We start from the raw sequence: 25,704 nt of genomic DNA, 5'->3' as shown, positions 1-25,704 counted from the left end.
TTGACTTTCCTTGGGCATAATGACTGGGACACTGAGCCTAACTCCTGGGGGATTCCTCCAGTTATTTCTCCTTTCTTAGATAGTTTACACTCTCACTATTACTGTGAGAGTGTTTCTGTAGCAAATATTCTTCTCAAGATGAGAAGAAACTTCAATGTTACAATCCATTTGTTATTGTGATTTAAATACACACACAAACACACACAAGTTAATGCACATGCACTGATGATATCTCAATTTATGGGGCCATTCTGGGGATGTCAAGATCGATATCTCTCGAGTGGTTCTCAGAAGGCCATAGGGTGACCCTCTCTAGGTACTTAAGCAGGGAGGAGAAGTTGACCGCACTGTGACATGTCCCTAGGAACTATGTGTGCCTTGTCCCAAGTCAGACTGATGACTGACAATCTTGAAAACCACCATGGAACTTTTGTTTGGCAAATGATGGAGATCAAGTCAGGGTCAAAATCAGAAAACTAGATGGAGCTTCCAAGCTCCAGTGGAAGAGCAGATGGATGGAGAAAAAGAGCAAGGATGTCAGGAATATAAGGGCTTGGTCCACACTATGAGACACTGTGCCTGAACTAAGGGGATTTCAACTAATCCAGTGACCTGGGAATGAAAGAACATGGGATCAAACCGGAAGCTCTTAATGTGGCTGACAATTGGGGTAGACAGAGAAGCCAAAGATAATGGCACTTGCAATTGTCTGCATATCATACACTGGCTTTTTGTGATCATATTTTTTGTGGATGCATACCTTGCTAAATCTTTATGGATGAAGGGTGGGCTTGGACTTCCCACAGCTCAAAGTACCCTGCCCTCTATTTGGACTGGTGTTTGAGTGGAGAGGTTTATTTGCGGAGCAAGAAGAATGTGGGAGGAGGAAGAGAAGTGGAAAGTTTGATAATTATTATTTTGAAGTAATGGAAAAATCAACAGAAAATAACCAATGAGGACATTGGAACTTAAAAAAAAAAACATTCATGTGAGTTGTTGACTCAGACCAAAAATTATTTTACATAAAAAAAAACACATAAAGGGGTTGAGTTACTTGGAAAATATGACTCAAGTAATTGGGAAGAAGATTGGGGTTTTTATTTTGGGTCTTCATGGGGCTGTATGAGCAGCATTTTAGGACCTGTATGCTGGATATTTCTGGGGGTTAGTAGGGAAGAAACCTGGCTAGGAGGAGTTTTATGACATAAGTAGAGCCTTGATGATGTCACAAAGCTTTGGTTGGGGGTGGCAACTCTGTTCCACATGAAGCACTAGTCTTCTGTGAAGGTGGGCTTACTATCTTCACGGTGGCTGAGGAGGTCAGTTCAGCTCTTGGGCTCCACAACTGTTCAACCGAATTTCCAGAAGTTGGAATCTAGAGAGCCAAGATATTTTCTTTTGGTAAATATGTTTAGGAAGCAACTAGGACCTCTGTAGTCAAAGAAAGGTTTCTTTCAAATCTGCTCCGGGTCCAAATTTATGTCGTTAACAGCTCCTATATTTGATAGCTGGGGGACGGTTAATGTCAGGTATTTTCCCCACTCTATCTTTGCTAAAAATGTCCAATTCCTCAGTCCACTTAAATGGCAAAGATCCTCTTTGTCCATATGTGTTTTAAAAGATAATTATTTCTAATAGGTGCTGTTGCACAGATTAATGTTTCTTTCTTTTGGCAGTTTGACTCACAGTACTCACTTCTCTAATGAAGATACAGAATATCTTTATGTAATCAACCTGGATCTGGATCAGGAGACACAATAGAGAGAGTCAGTGGACTGGAGTGTCATGACCTTGGGCAGGTGGTTATAGATCAGCCAACTAACCAGTAGCTTGAGTGGTAAGGAGAGGAGTGGCTGTTCTTTGAATTCTTTGCCACCTGTTCAGATATTTCTTTCTCACTTTAGGTATAGGCATAGCTTCCTCTCTCATTGATATAGTAAGTCAGGAAGTAGGTTTCTCAGTAGAGGTCAATTGCATTTTGCAGCAGGAATATGTCTCTGATACACATATACTGAGCTGTAGACAAGAGTTTGATAATTTTCCTATTAATTTCTTAAGAACATATTCCATTTAGGTATGCAAATCTCTTCAGCCCTGCCTTTTTCACCTGCTCCAAAGTTATTCCTAAAAAGAGCCTTGACCTCACATCCTCACCTTCTTATCCTTGCAGGCACTTATGGTGGAGGATACCACTTTGTGTCTGATTTAAACTGAAGAGTTCTTCCTATGCAGAGATTGGCAGCTATGAAGCCCAAGCACAGAAACAGAGCCAAGAGACAGTGGAACAGGAGTGCTGTGGCCTATCTCAGAAAGTCTCCCGCCATGATGAAGATGCCTCTTAGTATGAGTGGCATGCCACATCTCCAGAAGAAGAATGGGCCATCGCTCCAGAAGCAAAAACTTAGTAAGCCTTTTGAGGCCCTGGAGAATATTGTTGGCCGCAGAATTTCTCATGGCTGGAAGGAAGCCAATGAACCAGTCACCCATTGGAAAGCCATCATTCTAGATCAACTGCCAACATATCCCTCTCTCTATTTGTTGAAATATGATGGGATTGATTGTGTCTATGGCTTGGAGCTTCATAGTGATGAAAGGATTTTAAACCTGAAGATCCTGCCTAATAATGTGCCATTTCCTCAGGTGACAGACACTCATCTCTCAAACACCATAGTTGGCAGAGCAGTGAAACATACATTCATGGGCACAAATGGCTCTAAGAATGACTGGAACGGGATGGTCCTAGAAGAGGTGCCAATCATGAAGACCTGGTTTTATATTACCTACAAGAAAGATCCGGTCTTGTACATTTACCACCTCCTGGATGACTACCTGGAAGGCAACCTCCACATCATGCCAGGCTCTAAGGAAGAGTGGAGTGGCGTGGTCCCAGATGAGGTGCAGACCATAACGACCTGTTTCTACATTGTCAACGAGAATGATCCGGTCCTGTACCTTTACCACCATCATGATGATTCCATTGAAGGCAACCTCCACATCACGCCTGAATGTCCTCCAGTAGAGGTGACTTTGGAATTAGGCAGGGATTCCTTGGAGGGCAAAAGAGTGCAGTACAACAAAAAAGATTGAACCCAAGAGATAGGTAAAATTATTTGCCAAGTTCCCAACAAACCTTCTGTGTATTTCATCAAGTTTGATAATGACTTCCATATCTATGTCTATGATTTGGTGAAGATCTGTTAAAGTGAAATTCTCAAATTTTGAGGGGCAGACTTAATGCTCTATTTGGGAATGTGTTTTTTCAGAGATACCTCAGGTCTTCTATGAATCCTGGTATCTTTTCCAATGGATTATTCTTTCTCAAAGAATAAAAATTTGTTAACATGTTGTGTTATTTGGTCAATGATGGATTGTGTTTGGTGGATGAGGCATCACAGAAATACATGCCTCAAAACAAAGCAGGATTTATGGTCTTTTCCCCTTGGAGAGTAAAGGACTGGGGATGCGTGGTGTGGTAAAGGACAAGATGGCTGTCAAGGAAGCAGTGGAGAGGGGACAAAAAGTTGTATGATCTCGGGGCGGTATGAAGCTTGAGGGAAAACCATGTCAAATGGAAAGATGTGACCGATATCAGCGTGAGGTATTGGGACTTAAAAGGATAAAGAGTAGATTAATCAGGAAGGGACACAAATGTATACTCAAAATCAGAGAAAATTAGGTTTCATTTGATGAATGGTTTAATTCATACTGGCTGTAAGTCAAAGGATGTTTGATCTCCACTAGAGCATGTTGCTTAGTGAAAAGTGTCTCCGCTCAGTTGCTCTTCTCCAGTAAGTTGGACATCAAGCTACCTACTTAGTTTTGCCAGAATTCTGTCTGCCACCTACTTTGTCATGCCTGGATTCGGTATGCCTTGAACTCTCATAGGTCTTATCCATGCCATCCAACCCTTGTCAGTTCATTTAAATAATTGCCCTGCCATATCTGGAAAACAGTGTTCCCTTTCATTGATCATGTTCTGTAGGACTTGGGCTATAAAACTCATGAACTCACTCACCCACACACAGGATAAACATGTACATATGATGCCCACTAGTGTGTGACATGCACACATATGATGAATGCACCGAACTCCATAATATCAGTAAAGTAGGGAATCCATGATGCTAGGTGGAGTCTGGCAAAGACCCCACACACCCATCAAACCGCCAAATACCAGTATGGTACTGATGTCTGACTCCCATCCTGTAAGGAACCTGCCATCCTGTAACTGGGCTACTTTTGGTTCCTTCATCTTCACAAACTTGGTTAAAATGTTAGAGTTGTCAAACTGGGAGTTAGGGTCCAGCATGTAGGTCAGCTGTCCCAGGTCAGGGGATTTGGCTACAATTTGGGTGAGAAATTGTACCAGGGAATTCTGGTACACCCTCTCCTCTTCTTCTCCCTGTCCTCATCATCACTCTTGTGGGTGGGCCTGGAGCACAAAGAAGGTAAAATGGAATAAGCCTCCTCCTTAGTGGAAAACCTTGTCAATCCTTAATTTGACCTGACTCTCTGAGGGAATGCAGCACATTTTTTCCTACTAGGTCTCCTCATTCATTGGTTCACTCATTTTTCCAATGAATGATTGAATTCATCCATTCTTCCTTGTCTCTCTCTCTTCTTTCTTCCCTTCTTCCATTTCCCCCTTGATTGTAGAAATTTGAGCAGCAGGGCTGCATCCCCATGGGGCCGCCTTGTAAGGTTATGCTCCGAAATAACAACACAAAACTATTCATTTCAACACTGCCTGCCTCATTATTTTCAGCCTCTTAACCCATGTCTAATAATGTATGTTGCAGCACGAGGTGCGCTTAGAAGGAAAGATTTAGCATGTCTGCCCTGGTGGCTGGCTGTATCGCCATCTGCCTCAGAGTGCAGAGCTACCATTTCTGCCCATGGGAGAGGTGCATGGCATCTCTAAGCTCAATTCCTATTCCTCCCAGCATTCTCTTATGTTTATTCCACCCACCTATGTTCTAACCTTTCAGGCCAAACAGTTTCTTTATTTAATTAACCAATGACCTATACTCCATCATTACTCCTATTTCTGTTTAAACAAGAACGGAATCTTTAACTTTAACATATCAAAATTACATATAACAAAACAGTTATCAAGCAAGAATTACAGTTACAACATTTATATCTATTTTATCTTCAACAATGGAAAACTATAGCTATCTATCTCTTCTTCAACTCCATCAGAGACTCCAGAATAATACAGTATTACCTAAGCAAACAAAAAGTAAGCCTTTTTCAAACTCTAGAAATGACAGAGACATCTCGCTGCCTGGACAGTCACCCAAAGTTCCTCTGTACCGTTGGTGTTACCATCCTCAACTTACAGGCCCATAGTTTCCAGCAGACATTTCCATGAAACAGGAAATTTCAAAGGCAGTCACTATCTGCTTGCCTTGAAGAATGTTTTGCTGACACTTTCCTGAATCAGGAACACGAAAAGATCATCTAAACTTTAGGCAAGTGCTGGCCCATTAGATTCAACATTTTAACCCATTTCTAATAATCAGTGTAGTATAACGAGGTGCACTTACCAGGAAAAATACATTAATATTTTATGTATTAATATTAATAATACATAAATTAATAATACATAATGAGCAGTGAAACATACATTAATGGGCACAAATGGCTCTAAGAATGATTGGAAAGGGATGGTCCTAGAAGAGGTGCCAATCACAAAGACCTGGTTTTATATTACCTACAAGAAAGATCCGGTCTTGTACATTTACCACCTCCTGGATGACTACCTGGAAGGCAACCTCCACATCATGCCAGGCTCTAAGGAAGAGTGGAGTGGCGTGGTCCCAGATGAGGTGCAGACCATAACGACCTGTTTCTACATTGTCAACGAGAATGATCCGGTCCTGTACCTTTACCACCATCATGATGATTCCATTGAAGGCAACCTCCACATCACGCCTGAATGTCCTCCAGGAGAGGTGACTTTGGAATTAGGCAGGGATTCCTTGGAGGGCAAAAGAGTGCAGTACAACAAAAAAGATTGAACCCAAGAGATAGGTAAAATTATTTGCCAAGTTCCCAACAAACCTTCTGTGTATTTCATCAAGTTTGATAATGACTTCCATATCTATGTCTATGATTTGGTGAAGATCTGTTAAAGTGAAATTCTCAAATTTTGAGGGGCAGACTTAATTCTCTCCTTGGGAATGTGTTTTTTCAGAGATACCTCAGGTCTTCTATGAATCCTGGTATCTTTTCCAATGGATTATTCTTTCTCAAAGAATAAAAATTTGTTAACATGTTGTGTTATTTGGTCAATGATGGATTGTGTTTGGTGGATGGGGCATCACAGAAATACATGCCTCAAAACAAAGCAGGATTTATGGTCTTTTCCCCTTGGAGAGTAAAGGACTGGGGATGCGTGGTGTGGTAAAGGACAAGATGGCTGTCAAGGAAGCAGTGGAGAGGGGACAAAAAGTTGTATGATCTCTGGGCGGTATGAATCTTGATGGAAAACCATGTCAAAAGGCCCATAGTTTCCAGCAGACATTTCCATGGAGCAGGAAATTTCAAAGGCAGTCACTATCTGCTTGTCTTGAAGAATGTTTTGCTGACCCTTTCCTGAATCAGGAACACGAAAAGATCATCTCACCTTTAGGCAAGTTCAGTAGTCCTCTCTCTGAGTGTTTTCTGTGTACAGTTTATGCAACAATCCAGGCAAGAGCAGTTTCTTCCCCAAATGGCTATCAAACTCCATAAGGATCCTCTTTGATGTCCATCTTCTTCCTGAAGTAGATATGTGCTGCCAAGAGTAGAGTGTCTCACTGTCATGAAAAACCCTAAGGTACTAAAACATTAAATAGCCTATTTTGTAGTCTAGAGAGTTATGAATAATGCCTATCTAACTGAAATATATATATCTATGTAGCTAGAAAATCTAACTAACATGACTACAAACTTGACTATTATTAATGATTATCCATTAATAACCTATATACATTATATTTTTAAATGAACTACACAATCACAATACCTTAATTAAGATCAAAAATGCATATACATATAACACAATTGACCTAAAATCTCTATCAGTAAAGCAAAATCTATACTAATGCAAATATTCATATCTATATCACATCCCACTTTAAATGTAAAAGAACGTTTATAAGCCATATTTGGGAACGTGGGTGCAGTTTTTTCTCTCCAAAATGCTTCCTGCTGAATGGTGGCATCATTATTGATTTATCTCAGTTGGCAGTTGAGCGAAGCAATTTTTTAAAGGTGTTCACAGCAACCTTTAAGTAGGGCGTGGTCCATCCTACCATATTAGGATAGAGGCATCCACAGACTATCACCCTCTGTGAAAACAAAATAGAAACTCCTTTCCAAAGCATCATGTCCTTAGATCCAAATTTCAAAGTCAAGGCATTTTCAAAATATCTATGTTGGATTATTTCAGCAGCTTTTATAAAGAAACATCTTTTAGCAGCTATTGCTACTGCCTCAAAATTCAAATGATTCAAAAAGAGCATAATAGCATACAATATCAAAATTCGCTGTGAATTTTCCATCTTTGTGCGCTTCAATTTAACCTCTATTTTGTTTATTTTTCCTTTTTATTTTTTGCCTTTTGAGACAGGTTCTCTGTATCTTTGACCTGGAATAACTCTGTATACCTGTCTGTCCTTGAAGTCTCAGAGATCTGCCTCTCTCTGCCTTTCAGGCATTGGGATTAAAGGTGTATGCGACTACACAATGAACTCACAAAGATCTGTTTGTCTCTGCCTTCAAGGCACTGGGATTAAAGGCGTGTGCTACCTCACCTTGAAAGTACAGAGGTCAATCTCCCTCTGCCTCCCATGTGTTGGGTTTACAGGTGTGTACTACCACACCCAACAACTCTCTTCCTTTTTTTAACTTTAAGAACTTCAAATTTTAGCCTGCACATATTTTTAACACACTGTAAATCATTTAAAAATTTTCCTTGTCTTTGAATCTCACTTTACTCTATTTCTCTCTCTGTTTTTCTGACCACATGAGTCTTTCATTTACCAAGCAATCTCAGTAGGACTAAAGCCGTGGCTTTGCTGGCCAGATGTAGCCCATTCCTTAGCTTTCTGCCATTCCAACCTTGTGGCTGAGGTACCGAACAGAGCCGCATTCAGTGCCACAAGTCTACAGTGTTTCAAAGTCCTTGCCATCAAAGAGGCTGCAACAGACAACACTCAAGCCCTCTTTCTGTAGCTGGCCCTCCTTCCTCAAACAGTCAGAGTTTGCCCAGGAAGGATGGCCCAGAAACCCGGCATTTTAAAACAACACAGTTTTTTTTTCCTGCTACTGCTGAAAGCATACAAGCATTCAGTTGGCTTTTATCAACACCATTTAAATGTTTTGTGGCAGGACCTCTTAAGTGCTGCAGGGTTTTGCAGCTGAAGCTGAGTCAGCAAGCCTCTTTTAGATGAGAGCCCTTGCTTTCTTCTAGCAAGCCAGGCAGACCGAGAAATCGCTGCTACCAAGAAAACATGCTGTACTCTTTCCCAAGCTTTCTCAGGCTTTCAGTGGATTCAGTTGTCCACAAGGCTGCAAGCCATTCTGTAGTTATTTGAGCAGCGAGGCTGTGTCCCCAGCACCACGGCCGCATGAAGGTTATGCCTGAAATAAATACACAAAAACTGTATTCTTTTAAACACTGCTGGCCCATTAGATTCAGCATTTTAACCCATTTCTAATAATCAGTGTAGTATTATGAGGTGCACTTACCAGGAAAAATTCAGCATGTCTGACCTGGTGGCTGGCTGCATTGACATCTGCCTCAGGGTGCAGAGCTATGGCATCTGCCGGGGAGAGGGGAGCATGGCTTCTCTGAGCTCACTACCTCTTCCTCCCGGCATTCTATTTTGTTTACTCCACCTACCTATGTTCTAACCTATCAGCTGAAGCGGATTCTTTCTTTAATTAATCAATATACTTCTTCTGTCACTTTATCCTTTCAACAGCTTGCCCATATAAATCTCCCATGTGTCTTCTGTTGTATAATCTTTCATTTGTAGAGAACTTGCACTCTCAGGGGAGGATTTTTCTGACATCTCTGTGGATGGAGATCATATGAGGAAGGTCAGATGAGCAACCATGACAACTCTAATGCTGTAGAGTTAGGTGGACCAGAGATTGATGGCTGACATTCCTGTGCTATGCATCAGATGCCCCTTAACTCTGGCCCTGTTGACAGACAGGCAGACATCAAGTTGGTCACACATACTTAACTCATTCAGGTTCACAGATACTGTAAATGGAGTTTTAATTCTTCTCCTAACTAATAAAAAAACCAAGATTAGGAGAAGAGAAGAGCCTGAAGTAAGGCCTCAAAATGGGTCATTTTGCAAAGGAAAGGTTACCTGCCTCCATGTATGCTGTCTCCCTTTCTTAGTCAAATCCATCCTTCCAGTGTCTAGCTAACAGCTAACCATAGGATTGAACCCAACTGCCTTTGATTTCTGAAATAAGTGCTGTCCCCTTAAGGTCTCATAACAGCACAGGAAGGTTTGTAAGACTGTCCCAGCAACAATTTAAAGCAATTCTAGGACACCAAAGATGCAGCAAATTTGGTTTATTGGTAATATAGATCGTTCTGATGGGAAAAAATGATGTAGCATTAAAAAAAAACAGATTGGTGTACTCACGATGAATATGTGATATGGCACACACAGGCTTCTGGTTCTGAATACTTCATGCTCGGTGGGTTTTGGAGATTGTCGTGACCCTGAACCTAGCTGGAGGCTTTGGGGCCTTGAAAGGACAAGACTTAATATTTCAGGACATCCTTGTACTTGGTCCCCACTGTTTACTGATTTCCTTACAGAGAATGAGCAGCCATCTACTCCTGCTGCCATGCCTTCCCCACATGAACAGAGAGAAGACCCTATACACACAGGTCGCTTGTATCACATGTGAAGGCATAAGTCACAAACAAACTCCCACAGCAGTTTAGAATTGTGATTAATAGAATGATTAGTTCTTGAAAGGGGAAAAACTTAGATATCACAATCCCTTACAAAAGCCCTCTGCAGGATCAGAAAAGGAGCCTAGTAGCCGGAAGGGAAGCTCAAGCAAGAGATCAAGCTGAAGGTAAAAGTTGCTTTGTAAAAGAGAGAGAGACCACAACTCAATGGGCTGGTATCTCAGTGGCTATTCAGGAAACATCACAGAGAAAGGATCTGCTTCATGCATGAGAGTCACCGATGATTTCCCTTTAAGAAAAAAACCCATCAAAACTCCCAATCACGTCATCAGCATTCAACAACATGTCTATGATTTCTTTGCCTTGCCTTTGATTGTGCAGTAAATGATGCTGATAGTTAATCTGTGCAATTAATGCAAATTTCCTTGTAACCGACTAGACAGAATAGACAGGTTATCTTAAACACAGCAGGGAGTCACTCTACGATGGAACTGGTTCATCATCACCTGTGTGACAAGGACATAATTAAGATCTTTCCTTTGTCTATAAATCTCATTATGTTCAACATGATATGTTGTCATACAGATTTCTTAGGGTTTTGTCCCACTGGTGGTTTCCTTGGTATGCTTACATAATTTTTGCCAGATCCAATCAGTTTTGCCATGCACTCTCAGTTCCACGTCACTGTGTTCCCCTTATGTTCCAGTCCAGGCATTTTAGACCTCTTGTAACTGTTGTAAGAGGATCTCATGTTCCACCTAAATGATTTAGGGTTTTATTTAGGCTGGGTTTTATCTTCCATCACTGAGTTCATTGACTTTCCTTGGGCGTAATTCCTGGGACACTGAGCCTAACTCCTGGGGGATTCCTCCAGTTTTTTCTTCTTGCTGAGTCAGTTTACACTCTCACTATTACTGTGAGAGTGTTTCTGTAGCAAATATTCTTCTCAAGATGAGAAGAAACTTCAATGTTACAATCCATTTGTTATTGTGCTTTAAATACACACACACAAACACACACAAGTTAATGCACATACACTGATGATATCTCAATTTATGGGGCCATTCTGGGGATGTCAAGATCGATATCTCTCGAGTGGTTCTCAGAAGGCCATAGGGTGACCCTCTCTAAATACTTAAGCAGGGAGGAGAAGTTGACCGCACTGTGACATGTCCCTAGGAACTATGTGTGCCTTGTCCCATAGTCAGACTGATGACTGACTATCTTGAAAACCACCATGGAACTTTTGTTTGGCAAATGATGGAGATCAAGTCAGGGTCAAAATCAGAAACCTAGATGGAGCTTCCAAGCTCCAGTGGAAGAGCAGATGGATGGAGAAAAAGAGCAAGGATGTCAGGAATATAAGGGCTTGGTCCACACTATGAGACACTGTGCCTGAACTAAGGGGATTTCAACTAATCCAGTGACCAGGGAATGAAAGAACATGGGATCAAACTGGAAGCTCTGAATGTGGCTGACAATTGGGGCAGACGGAGAAGCCAAAGATAATGGCACTTGCAATTGTCTGCATATCATACACTGGCTTTTTGTGATCATATTTTTTGTGGATGCATACGTTGCTAAATCTGGATGGATGAAGGGTGGGCTTGGACTTCCCACAGCTCAAAGTACCCTGCCCTCTATTTGGACTGGTGTTTGAGTGGAGAGGTTATTTGAGGTGCAAGAAGAATGTGGGAGGAGGAAGAGAAGTGGAAAGTTTGATAATTATTATTATGAAGTAATAGAAAAATCAATAGAAAATAAACAATGAGGACATTGGAGCTAGGGAAAAAAAACATTCATGTGAGTTGTTGACTCAGACCAAAAATTATTTTACAGAAAAAAAAAAAAACACATAAAGGGGTTGAGTTACTTGGAAAATATGACTCAAGTAATTGGGAAGAAGATTGGGGTTTTTATTTTGGGTCTTCATGGGGCTGTATGAGCAGCATTTTAGGACCTGTATGCTGGATATTTCTGGGGGTTAGTAGGGAAGAAACCTGGCTAGGAGGAGTTTTATGACATAAGTAGAGCCTTGATGATGTCACAAAGCTTTGGTTGGGGGTGGCAACTCTGTTCCACATGAAGCACTAGTCTTCTGTGAAGGTGGGCTTACTATCTTCACGGTGGCTGAGGAGGTCAGTTCAGCTCTTGGGCTCACAACTGTTCAACCGAATTTCCAGAAGTTGGAATCTAGAGAGCCAAGATATTTTCTTTTGGTAAATATGTTTAGGAAGCAACTAGGACCTCTGTAGTCAAAGAAAGGTTTCTTTCAAATCTGCTCTGGGTCCAAAATTTATGTCGTTAACAGCTCCTATATTTGATAGCTGGGGGACGGTTAATGTCAGGTAATCTCCCCACTCTATCTTTGCTAAAAATGTCCAATTCCTCAGTCCACTTAAATGGCAAAGATCCTCTTTGTCCATATGTGCTTTAAAAAATAATTATTTCTAATATATACTGATGCACAGATTAATGTTTCTTTCTTTTGGCAGTTTGACTCACAGTTCTCACTTCTCTAATGAAGATACAGAATATCATTATGTAATCAACCTGGATCTAGATCAGGAGACACAATAGAGAGAGCCAGTGGTCTGGAGTGCCATGACCTTGGGCAGGTGGTTATAGATCAGCCAACTAACCAGTAGCTTGAGTGGTAAGGAAAGGAGTGGCTGTTCTTTGAATTCTTTGCCATCTGTTCAGATATTTCTTTGTAGTAATAAGGAGCAGCGGCGGGGCTGCATCCCCAACACCCCAGCCGCCTGGCTCGGCTAGCTTATGCCCCGAAATAATTACACAGACACTGTATTCATTTAAACATTGCTTTGGCCCTTAGCTCTAGCCCTTACTGGCTAATTCTCACATATTAATTTAGCCCATTTCTTATCATCTGTGTAGCGCCCCTAGGTGCGCTTACCGGGAAGATTCTAGCCTAAGTCCATCCTGGGTCCGAGCTTCATAGCGTGCGTCTTCCCTGGAGCAGGTAGCATTGCGTCTCTCTTGCGTCTGTCTGGAGAGGAGAGCTGCGGAGTCTGACCTCACTTCCTCTTCCTCCCAGTGTTCTGTTCTGTTTACTCCACCCACCTAAGGGTGGGCCTATCCAATGGGCCTAGCAGTTTCTTTATTGCTTAGCCAATGAAATCAACAGATTGTTATGACACTCCCACATCACTTCCCCTTTTTCTGTTTAAACAAAAAAAGTAAGGCTTTAACTTTAACATAGCAAAATTACATATAACAAAACAGTTATCAAGTAAAAGTTACATCAGAAACATTTATACATATAACAAAATTGACCGTAAATCTCTATCAATAAAGCAAAATCTATACTAATGCAAATTATTCATGTCTATATCATATCCCCCTTTAAATGTAAAAGAACATTTATAAACCATATTTGGGAACATGGGCGCAATTTTTTCTCTCCAAACTGCTTCCTGCTGAATGGGGGCGTCGTTAATTAGGTCTTTCATGGTATAACCTGTGTGCTAGTTTCATCTCAGTTGGCAGTTGAGCAAAGCAATTTTCTGAAGATGTTCACAGCAACCCTTCAGGAGGACGTGGTCCATCATACCAAATCGGAATAGAATAAATCCATAGAGTCTCATCCTCTGTGAAAACAAAAGAAGAATCTCTTTTCCAAAGTATCATATCCTTAGATCCAAATTCTGAAATCATACCCTCATGATATCCGTACTGGTTCCAATTGGCAGCCCATATAATGAAATGTCTCTCTGTACTTAGCTCCTTCACATTCAAAAATTTTAAAGAAAACACAATAATACAAAGAATCCAGACTCTCTGTGAATTTTTCATCTTTACGCGGCTTATATTTCTTTATTTCTTTTAATCTCTTAACTATCTGTACTCTAAAGACTTTACCTTTTTTTTAAAACCATTAACTTTATTCTCTATATTCTTTTTCTTCTCTTTCCCAAGCCTACGTACATTCATCCAACAGTGTGACTCATTTAGTGGTCTGAATCTGTCCTATTGTGAATCTGCAATTTTTTACCATCCAGGAGCACTTTTGATTTGCGCCTTTAAATCTCTAGGCGCTTAAGAAGCTAAGCTGTGACAGTCTTAAGTTAACTCTTTGCTTTTTGAGCGTATATCTGTAGACCAGGCTGTCTTTGAACTCTCGGAGATCCGCCTGTCTCTGCCTCCCAGGCATTGGGATTAAAGGCGTACACTACTACACCTTGAACTCACAGAGATCTGTTTGTCTCTGCCTTTTAGGCACTGGGATTAAAGGAGTGTGCTATCACACCTTGAAGTCACAGAGGTTTACTTTAAGAATTTTAACTTTTAGTCTGCATATATTTTAACACTGTAAATCATTTAAAATTTTTCTTTGTCTTTGAATCTCTCTTTACTGTATATCTCTCTTTTTCTGATCACATGAGTCCTTAATTTACCAAGCAATCTCGGTAGGACTAAAGGCGTGGGTTTGCCGGCTAGATGTAGCCCATTCCTTAGCTTTCCAGCCTCATGGCTGAGGTACTGGCTGTTGCCATGTTTATAAGCATTTCAAGGTCCCTGCCAGCCAGCGAGCTACAACAGATAACACTCAAGTCCTCTCTCGGTAGCTGGCCCTCCTGCCTCAAACAGTCAGAGTTTGCCCTGGCAGGATGGACCAGAAAGCCGGCATTTTTAAACGGCACAGCTTTTTTCCTGCTACGGCTGAAAACCGAAAAGCATGTGTTCAGCTTTTCGTCAACACCGTTTAAGTGTTTCGTGGCAGGACCTCTTAATGAGCTGCAGGCTTTGCAGCTAAAGCTGAGTCAGGAAGCCTCTCTTAGATGAGGCGCTTGCTTGCCTCTGGCAAGCAGAGTAGACCCGAGAAATTGCCATAATCAAGAAAACATGCTTCACACTTTCCCAAGCTTTCTCAGGCTTTCAGTGGGTTCAGTTAGCCACACGACTGGGCGTCATTTGTAGTAATAAGGAGCAGCGGCGGGGCTGCATCCCCAACACCCCAGCCGCCTGGCTCGGCTAGCTTATGCCCCGAAATAATTACACAGACACTGTATTCATTTAAACATTGCTTTGGCCCTTAGCTCTAGCCCTTACTGGCTAATTCTCACATATTAATTTAGCCCATTTCTAATCATCTGTATAGCGCCCCTAGGTGCGCTTACCGGGAGGATTCTAGCCTTGGTACATCCTGGGTCGGAGCTTCATAGCGTGTGTCTTCCCTGGAGCAGGTAGCATGGCGTCTCTCTTGCGTCTGCTCTGGAGAGGAGAGCTGCGGAGTCTGACCTCACTTCCTCTTCCTCCCAGTGTTCTGTTCTGTTTACTCCACCCACCTAAGATGGGCCTATCCAATGGGCCTAGCAGTTTCTTTATTGCTTAGCCAATGAAATCAACAGATTGTTATGACACTCCCACATCATTTCTTTCTCACTTTAGGTATAGGCATAGCTTCCTCTCTCATTGATATAGTAAGTCAGGAAGTAGGTTTCTCAGTAGAGGTCAATTGCATTTTGCAGCAGGAATATGTCTCTGATACACATATACTGAGCAGTAGACATGAGTTTGATAATTTTCCTATTAATTTCTTAAGAACATATTACATTTAGGTACCCAAATCTATTCAGCCCTGCCTTTTTCACCTGCTCCAAAGTTATTCCTAAAAAGAGCCTTGACCTCACATGCTCACCTTCTTATCCTTGCAGGCACTTATGGTGGAGGAAACCACTTTGTGTCTGATTTAAACTGAAGAGTTCTTCCTATGCAGAGATTGGCAGCTATGAAGCCCAAGCACAGAAACAGAGCCAAGAGACAGTGGAACAGGAGTGCTGTGGCCTATCTCAGAAAGTCTCCCGCCATGATGAATATGCCTCTTAGTATGAGTTGCATGCCACCTCTCCAGAAGAAGAATGGGCCATCGCTCCAGAAGCAAAAACTTAGTAAGCCTTTTGAGGCCCTGGAGAATATTGTTGGCCGCAGAATTTCTCATGGCTGGAAGGAAGCCAATGAACCAGTCACCCATTGGAAAGCCATCATTCTAGATCAACTGCCAACATATCCCTCTCTCTATTTGTTGAAATATGATGGGATTGATTGTGTCTATGGCTTGGAGCTTCATAGTGATGAAAGGATTTTAAACCTGAAGATCCTGCCTAATAATGTGCCATTTCCTCAGGTGACAGACACTCATCTCTCAAACACCATAGTTGGCAGAGCAGTGAAACATACATTCATGGGCACAAATGGCTCTAAGAATGACTGGAACGGGATGGTCCTAGAAGAGGTGCCAATCATGAAGACCTGGTTTTATATTACCTACAAGAAAGATCCGGTCTTGTACATTTACCACCTCCTGGATGACTACCTGGAAGGCAACCTCCACATCATGCCAGGCTCTAAGGTAGAGTGGAGTGGCGTGGTCCCAGATGAGGTGCAGACCATAACGACCTGTTTCTACATTGTCAACGAGAATGATCCGGTCCTGTACTTTTACCACCATCATGATGATTCCATTGAAGGCAACCTCCACATCACGCCTGAATGTCCTCCAGTAGAGGTGACTTTGGAATTAGGCAGGGATTCCTTGGAGGGCAAAAGAGTGCAGTACAACAAAAAAGATGGAACCCAAGAGATAGGTAAAATTATTTGCCAAGTTCCCAACAAACCTTCTGTGTATTTCATCAAGTTTGATAATGACTTCCATATCTATATCTATGATTTGGTGAAGATCTGTTAAAGTGAAATTCTCAAATTTTGAGGGGCCTACTTAATTCTCTCTTTGGGAATGTGTTTTTTCAGAGATACCTCAGGTCTTCTATGAATCCTGGTATCTTTTCCAATGGATTATTCTTTCTCAAAGAATAAAAATTTGTTAACATGTTGTGTTATTTGGTCAATGATGGATTGTTTTTGGTGGATGGGGCATCACAGAAATACATGCCTCAAAACAAAGCAGGATTTATGGTCTTTTCCCCTTGGAGAGTAAACGACTGGGGATGCGTGGTGTGGTAAAGGACAAGATGGCTGTCAAGGAAGCAGTGGAGAGGGGACAAAAAGTTGTATGATCTCGGGGTGGTACGAAGCTTGAGGGAAAACCATGTCAAATGGAAAGATGTGACCGATATCAGCGTGAGGTATTGGGACTTAAGAGGATAAAGAGTAGATTAATCAGGAAGGGACACAAATGTATACTCAAAATCAGAGAAAATTAGCTTTTATTTGATGAATGGTTTAATTCGTACTGGCTGTAAGTCAAAGGATGTTTGATCTCCACTAGAGCATGTTGCTTAGTGAAAAGTGTCTCCGCTCAGTTGCTCTTCTCCAATAAGTTGGACATCAAGCTACCTACTTAGTTTTGCCAGAATTCTGTCTGCCACCTACTTTGTCATGCTTGGATTCGGTATGCCTTGAACTCTCATAGGTCTTATCCATGCCTTCCAACCCTTGTCAGTTCATTTAAATAATTGCCCTGCCATATCTGGAAAACAGTGTTCCCTTTCATTGATCATGTTCTGTAGTACTTGGGCTATAAAACTCATGAACACACTCACCCACACACAGGATAAACATGTACATATGATTCCCACTAGTGTGTGACATGCACACGTATGATGAATGCACCGAACTCCATAATATCAGTAAAGTAGGGAATCCATGATGCTAGGTGGAGTCTGGCAAAGACCCCACACACCCATCAAACCGCCAAATACCAGTATGGTACTGATGTCTGACTCCCATCCTGTAAGGAACCTGCCATCCTGTAACTGGGCTATTTTTGGTTCCTTCATCTTCACAAACTTGGTTAAAATGTTAGAGTTGTCAAACTGGGAGTTAGGGTCCAGCATGTAGATCAGCTGTCCCAGGTCAGGTGATTTGGCTACAATTTGGGTGAGAAATTGTACCAGGGAATTCTGGTACACCCTCTCCTCTTCTTCTCCCTGTCCTCATCATCACTCTTGTGGGTGGGCCTGGAGCACAAAGAAGGTAAAATGGAATAAGCCTCCTCCTTAGTGGAAAACCTTGTCAATCCTTAATTTGACCTGACTCTCTGAGGGAATGCAGCACATTTTTTCCTACTAGGTCTCCTCATTCATTGGTTCACTCATTTTTCCAAGGAATGATTGAATTCATCCATTCTTCCTTGTCTCTCTCTCTTCTTTCTTCCCTTCTTCCATTTCCCCCTTGATTGTAGAAATTTGAGCAGCAGGGCTGCATCCCCATGGGGTCGCCTTGTAAGGTTATGCTCCGAAATAACAACACAAAACTATTCATTTCAACACTGCCTGCCCCTTTATTTTCAGCCTCTTAACCCATGTCTAATAATGAATGTTGCACGAGGTGCGCTTAGAAGGAAAGATTTAGCATGTCTGACCTGGTGGCTGGCTGTATCGCCATCTGCCTCAGAGTGCAGAGCTACCATTTCTGCCCATGGGAGAGGTGCATGGCATCTCTAAGCTCAATTCCTATTCCTCCCAGCATTCTCTTATGTTTATTCCACCCACCTATGTTCTAACCTTTCAGGCCAAACAGTTTCTTTATTTAATTAACCAATGACCTATACTCCATCATTACTCCTATTTCTGTTTAAACAAGAACGGAATCTTTAACTTTAACATAGCAAAATTACAAATAACAAAACAGTTATCAAGCAAGAATTACAGTTACAATATTTATATCTATTTTATCTTTTATCATAACAATGGAAAACTATAACTATCTCTCTCTGCTTCAACTCCATCAGAGACTCCAGAATAATACAGTATTACCTAAGCAAACAAAAAGTAAGCCATTTTCAAACTCTAGAAATGACAGAGACATCTCGCTGCCTGGACAGTCACCCAAAGTTCCTCTGTACCGTTGGTGTTTCCATCCTCAGGCTACAGGCCCATAGTTTCCAGCAGACATTTCCATGAAGCAGGAAATTTCAAAGGCAGTCACTATCTGCTTGTCTTGAAGAATGTTTTGCTGACCCTTTCCTGAATCAGGAACACGAAAAGATCATCTCGCCTTTAGGCAAGTTCAGTAGTCCTCTCTCTGAGTGTTTTCTGTGTATAGTTTATGCAACAATCCAGGCAAGAGCAGTTTCTTCCCCAAATGGCTATCAAACTCCATAAGGATCCTCTTTGATGCCCATCTTCTTCCTGAAGTAGACATGTGCTGCCAAGAGTAGAGTGTCTCACTGTCATGAAAAACCCTAAGGTACTAAAACATTAAATAGCCTATTTTGTAGTCTAGAGAGTTATGAATATCAGTAAAGCAAAATCTATACTAATGCAAATATTCATATCTATATCACATCCCACTTTATATGTAAAAGAACGTTTATAAGCCATATTTGGGAACGTGGGTGCAGTTTTTTCTCCCCAAAATGCTTCCTCTTGAATGGTGGCATCATTATTGATTTATCTCAGTTGGCAGTTGAGTGAAGCAATTTTTTAAAGGTGTTCACAGCAACCTTTAAGTAGGGCGTAGTCCATCCTACCATATTAGGATAGAGGCATCCACAGACTATCACCCTCTGTGAAAAAAAAATAGAAACTCCTTTCCAAAGCATCATGTCCTTAGATCCAAATTTCAATGACAAGGCATTTTCAAAATATCTATGTTGCATTATTTCAGCAGCTTTTATAAGGAAACATCTTTTAGCAGCAATTGCTACTGCCTCAAAATTCAAATGATTCAAAAAGAGCATAATAGCATACAATATCAAAATTCGCTGTGAATTTTCCATCTTTGTGCGCTTCAATTTAACCTCTATTTTGTTTATTTTTCCTTTTTATTTTTTGCCTTTTGAGACAGGTTCTCTGTATCTTTGACCTGGAATAACTCTGTATACCTGTCTGTCCTTGAAGTCTCAGAGATCTGCCTCTCTCTGCCTTTCAGGCATTGGGATTAAAGGTGTATGCTACTACACATTGAATTCACAAAGATCTGTTTGTCTCTGCCTTCAAGGCACTGGGATTAAAGGCGTGTGCTACCTCACCTTGAAGGTACAGAGGTCAACCTCCCTCTGCCTCCCATGTGTTGGGTTTACAGGTGTGTACTACCACACCCAACAACTCTCTTCCTTTTTTTAACTTTAAGAACTTCAAATTTTAGCCTGCACATATTTTTAACACACTGTAAATCATTTAAAATTTTTCTTGGTTTTTGAATCTCTCTTTACTCTATTTCTCTCTCTGTTTTTCTGACCACATGAGTCTTTCATTTACCAAGCAATCTCAGTAGGACTAAAGCCGTGGCTTTGCTGGCCAGATGTAGCCCATTCCTTAGCTTTCTGCCATTCCAACCTTGTGGCTGAGGTACCGAACAGAGCCGAATTCAGTGCCACAAGTCTACAGTGTTTCAAGGTCCTTGCCATCAAAGAGGCTGCAACAGACCACACTCAAGCCCTCTTTCTGTAGCTGGCCCTCCTTCCTCAAACAGTCAGAGTTTGCCCAGGCAGGATGGCCCAGAAAGCCGGCATTTTAAAACAACACAGTTTTTTTTCCTGCTACTGCTGAAAACATACAAGCATTCAGTTGGCTTTTATCAACACCATTTAAATGTTTTGTGGCAGGACCTCTAAAGGGCTGCAGGGTTTGGCAGCTGAAGCTGAGTCAGCAAGCCTCTTTTAGATGAGAGCCCTTGCTTACTTCTATCAAGCAGAGCAGACTGAGAAATCGCTGCTACCAAGAAAACATGCTTTACTCTTTCCCAAGATATCTCAGGCTTTCAGTGGATTCAGTTGTCCACAAGGCTGCAAGCCATTCTGTAGTTATTTGAGCAGCGAGGCTGTGTCCCCAGCACCACGACCGCATGAAGGTTATGCCTGAAATAAATACACCAAAACTTTATTCTTTTAAACACTGCTGGCCCATTAGATTCAGCATTTTAACCCATTTCTAATAATCAGTGTAGTATAATGAGTTGCACTTACCAGGAAAAATTCAGCATGTCTGACATGGTGGCTGGCTGCATCGACATCTGCCTCAGAGAGCAGAGCTATGGCATCTGCCGGGGAGAGGGGAGCATGGCTTCTCTGAGCTCACTACCTCTTCCTCCTGGCATTCTATTTTGTTTACTCCACCTACCTATGTTCTAACCTATCAGCTGAAGCGGATTCTTTCTTTAATTAATCAATAAACTTCTTCTGTCACTTTATCCTTTCAACAGCTTGCCCATATAAATCTCCCATGTGTCTTCTGTTGTATAATCTTTCATTTGTAAAGAACTTGCACTCTCAGGGGAGGATTTTTCTGACATCTCTGTGGATGGAGATCATATGAGGAAGATCAGATGAGCAACCATGACAACTCTAATGCTGTAGAGTTAGGTGGACCAGAGATTGATGGCTGACATTCCTGTGCTATGCATCAGATGCCCCTGAACTCTGGCCCTGTTGACAGACAGGCAGACATCAAGTTGGTCACACATACTTAACTCATTCAGGTTCACAGATACTGTAAATGGAGTTTTAATTCTTCTCCTAAACTAATAAAAAAACCAAGATTAGGAGAAGAGAAGAGCCTGAAGTAAGGCCTCAAAATGGGTCATTTTGCAAAGGAAAGGTTACCTGCCTCCATGTATGCTGTCTCCCTTTCTTAGTCAAATCCATCCTTCCAGTGTCTAGCTAACAGCTAACCATAGGATTGAACCCAACTGCCTTTGATTTCTGAAATAAGTGCTGTCCCCTTAAGGTCTCATAACAGCACAGGAAGGTTTGTAAGACTGTCCCAGCAACAATTTAAAGCAATTCTAGGACACCAAAGATGCAGCAAATTTGGTTAATTGGTAATATAGATCGTTCTGATGGGACAAAATAATTTAGAATTAAAAAAAAACAGATTGGTGTACTCACGATGAATTTATGTGATATGGCACACACAGGCTTCTGGTTCTGAATACTTCATGCTCGGTGGGTTTTGGAGATTGTCGTGACCCTGAAACAAGCTGGAGGCTTTGGGGCCTTGAAAGGACAAGACTTAATATTTCCGGACATCCTTGTACTTGGTGCCCACTGTTTACTGATTTCCTTAAGAGAATGAGCAGCCATCTACTCCTGCTGCCATGCCTTCCCCACATGAACAGAGAGAAGACCCTATACACACAGGTCGCTTGTATCACATGTGAAGGCATAAGTCACAAACAAACTCCCACAGCAGTTTAGAATTGTGATTAATAGAATGATTAGTTCTTGAAAGGGGAAAAACTTAGAGATCACAATCCCTGACAAAAGCCCTCTGCAGGATCTGAAAAGGAGCCTAGTAGCCGGAAGGGAAGCTGCCCTCTGCAGGATCAGAAAAGGAGCCTAGTAGCCAGAAGGGAAGCTCAAGCAAGAGATCAAGCTGAAGTTATAAGATGCTTTTTAAAAGAGAGAGAGACCACAACTCAATGGGCTGATATCTCAGTGGCTATTCAGGAAACATCACAGAGAAAGGATCTGCTTCATGCATGAGAGTCACCAATGATTTCCCTTTAAGAAAAAAACCCATCAAAACTCCCAATAACATCATCAGCATTCAACAACATGTCAATGATTTCTTTGCCTTGCCTTTGATTGTGCAGTAAATGATGTTGATAGTTAATCTGTGCAATTAATGCAAATTTCCTTGTAACTGACTAGACAGAATTGACAGGTTATCTTAAACACAGCAGGGAGTCACTCTACGATGGGACTGGTTCATCATCACCTGTGTGACAGTGACATAATTAAGATCTTTCCTTTGTCTATAAATCTCATTATGTTCAACATGATATGTTGTCATACAGATTTCTTAGGGTTTTGTCCCACTGGTGGTTTCCTTGGTATGCTTACATAATTTTTGCCAGATACAATCAGTTTTGCCATGCACTCTCAGCTCCACGTCATTGTGTTCCCCTTATGTTCCAGTCCAGGCATTTTAGACCTCTTGTAACTGTTGTAAGAGTATCTCATGTTCCACCTAAATGATTTAGGGTTTTATTTAGGCTGGGTTTTATCTTCCATCACTGAGTTCATTGACTTTCCTTGGGCGTAATTCCTGGGACACTGAGCCTAACTCCTGGGGGATTCCTCCAGTTATTTCTCCTTTCTTAGATAGTGTACACTCTCACTATTACTTTGAGAGTGTTTCTGTAGCAAATATTCTTCTCAAGATGAGAAGAAACTTCAATATTACAATCCATTTGTTATTGTGATTTAAATACACACACACAAACACACACAAGTTAATGCACATACACTGATGATATCTCAATTTATGAGGCCATTCTGGGGATGCCAAGATCGATATCTCTCGAGTGGTTCTCAGAAGGCCATAGGGTGACCCTCTCTAGGTACTTAAGCAGGGAGGAGAAATTGACCGCACTGTGACATGTCCCTAGGAACTATGTGTGCCTTGTCCCATAGTCAGACTGATGACTGACTATCTTGAAAACCACCATGGAACTTTTGTTTGGCAAATGATGGAGATCAAGTCAGGGTCAAAATCAGAAAACTAGATGGAGCTTCCAAGCTCCAGTGGAAGAGCAGATCGATGGAGAAAAAGCGCAAGGATGTCAGGAATATAAGGGCTTGGTCCACACTATGAGACACTGTGCCTGAACTAAGGGGATTTCAACTAATCCAGTGACCTGGGAATGAAAGAACATGGGATCAAACTGGAAGCTCTGAATGTGGCTGACAATTGGGGCAGACGGAGAAGCCAAAGATAATGGCACTTGCAATTGTCTGCATATCACACACTGGCTTTTTGTGATCATATTTTTTTGTGGATGCATACCTTGCTAAATCTGGATGGATGAAGGGTGGGCTTGGACTTCCCACAGCTCAAAGTACCCTGCCCTCTATTTGGACTGGTGTTTGAGTGGAGAGGTTTATTTGCGGAGCAAGAAGAATGTGGGAGGAGGAAGAGAAGTGGAAAGTTTGATAATTATTATTATGAAGTAATGGAAAAATCAATAGAAAATAACCAATGAGGACATTGGAGCTAGGAAAAAAAAAGCATTCATGTGAGTTGTTGATTCAGACCAAAAATTATTTTACAGAAAAAAAAAAAACACATAAAGCGGTTGAGTTACTTGGAAAATATGACTCAAGTAATTGGGAAGAAGATTGGGGTTTTTATTTTGGGTCTTCATGGGGCTGTATGAGCAGCATTTTAGGACCTGTATGCTGGATATTTCTGGGGGTTAGTAGGGAAGAAACCTGGCTAGGAGGAGTTTTATGACATAAGTAGAGCCTTGATGATGTCACAAAGCTTTGGTTGGGGGTGGCAACTCTGTTCCACATGAAGCACTAGTCTTCTGTGAAGGTGGGCTTACTATATTACTGAGGAGGTCAGTTCAGCTCTTGGGCTCCACAACTGTTCAACCAAATTTCCAGAAGTTGGAATCTAGAGAGCCAAGATATTTTCTTTTGGTAAATATGTTTATGAAGCAACTAGGACCTCTGTAGTCAAAGAAAGGTTTCTTTCAAATCTGCTCTGGGTCCAAAATTTATGTCGTTAACAGCTCCTATATTTGATAGCTGGGGGACGGTTAATGTCAGGTATTCTCTCCACTCTATCTTTGCTAAATATGTCCATTTCCTCCGTCCACTTAAATGGCAAAGATCCTCTTTGTCCATATGTGTTTTTAAAGATAAATTATTTCTAATAGGTGCTGTTGCACAGATTAATGTTTCATTCTTTTGGCAGTTTGACTCACAGTACTCACTTCTCTAATGAAGATACAGAATATCTTTATGTAATCAACCTGGATCTGGATCAGGAGACACAATAGAGAGAGCCAGTGGACTGGAGTGCCATGACCTTGGGCAGGTGGTTATAGATTAGCCAACTAACCAGTGGCTTGAGTGGTAAGGAGAGGAGTGGCTGTTCTTTGAATTCTTTGCCATCTGTTCAGATATTTCTTTCTCACTTTAGGTATAGGCATAGCTTCCTCTCTCATTGATATAGTAAGTCAGGAAGTAGGTTTCTCAGTAGAGGTCAATTGCATTTTGCAGCAGGAATATGTCTCTGATACACATATACTGAGCTGTAGACAAGAGTTTGATAATTTTCCTATTAATTTCTTAAGAACATATTCCATTTAGGTATCCAAATCTATTCAGCCCTGCCTTTTTCACCTGCTCCAAAGTTATTCCTAAAAAGAGCCTTGACCTCACATCCTCACCTTCTTATCCTTGCAGGCACTTATGGTGGAGGAAACCACTTTGTGTCTGATTTAAACTGAAGAGTTCTTCCTATGCAGAGATTGGCAGCTATGAAGCCCAAGCACAGAAACAGAGCCAAGAGACAGTGGAACAGGAGTGCTGTGGCCTATCTCAGAAAGTCTCCCGCCATGATGAAGATGCCTCTTAGTATGAGTTGCATGCCACATCTCCAGAAGAAGAATGGGCCATCGCTCCAGAAGCAAAAACTTAGTAAGCCTTTTGAGGCCCTGGAGAATATTGTTGGCCGCAGAATTTCTCATGGCTGGAAGGAAGCCAATGAACCAGTCACCCATTGGAAAGCCATCATTCTAGATCAACTGCCAACATATCCCTCTCTCTATTTGTTGAAATATGATGGGATTGATTGTGTCTATGGCTTGGAGCTTCATAGTGATGAAAGGATTTTAAACCTGAAGATCCTGCCTAACAATGTGCCATTTCCTCAGGTGACAGACACTCATCTCTCAAACACCATAGTTGGCAGAGCAGTGAAACATACATTCATGGGCACAAATGGCTCTAAGAATGACTGGAACGGGATGGTCCTAGAAGAGGTGCCAATCATGAAGACCTGGTTTTATATTACCTACAAGAAAGATCCGGTCTTGTACATTTACCA

This window comes from Microtus pennsylvanicus (genome assembly GCF_037038515.1).
Source record: "Microtus pennsylvanicus isolate mMicPen1 chromosome Y unlocalized genomic scaffold, mMicPen1.hap1 SUPER_Y_unloc_3, whole genome shotgun sequence".
Lineage (NCBI taxonomy): Eukaryota > Metazoa > Chordata > Mammalia > Rodentia > Cricetidae > Microtus > Microtus pennsylvanicus.
The sequence above is the reverse complement of the archived record's forward strand: the minus strand, read 5'-3'. Positions refer to the sequence as shown.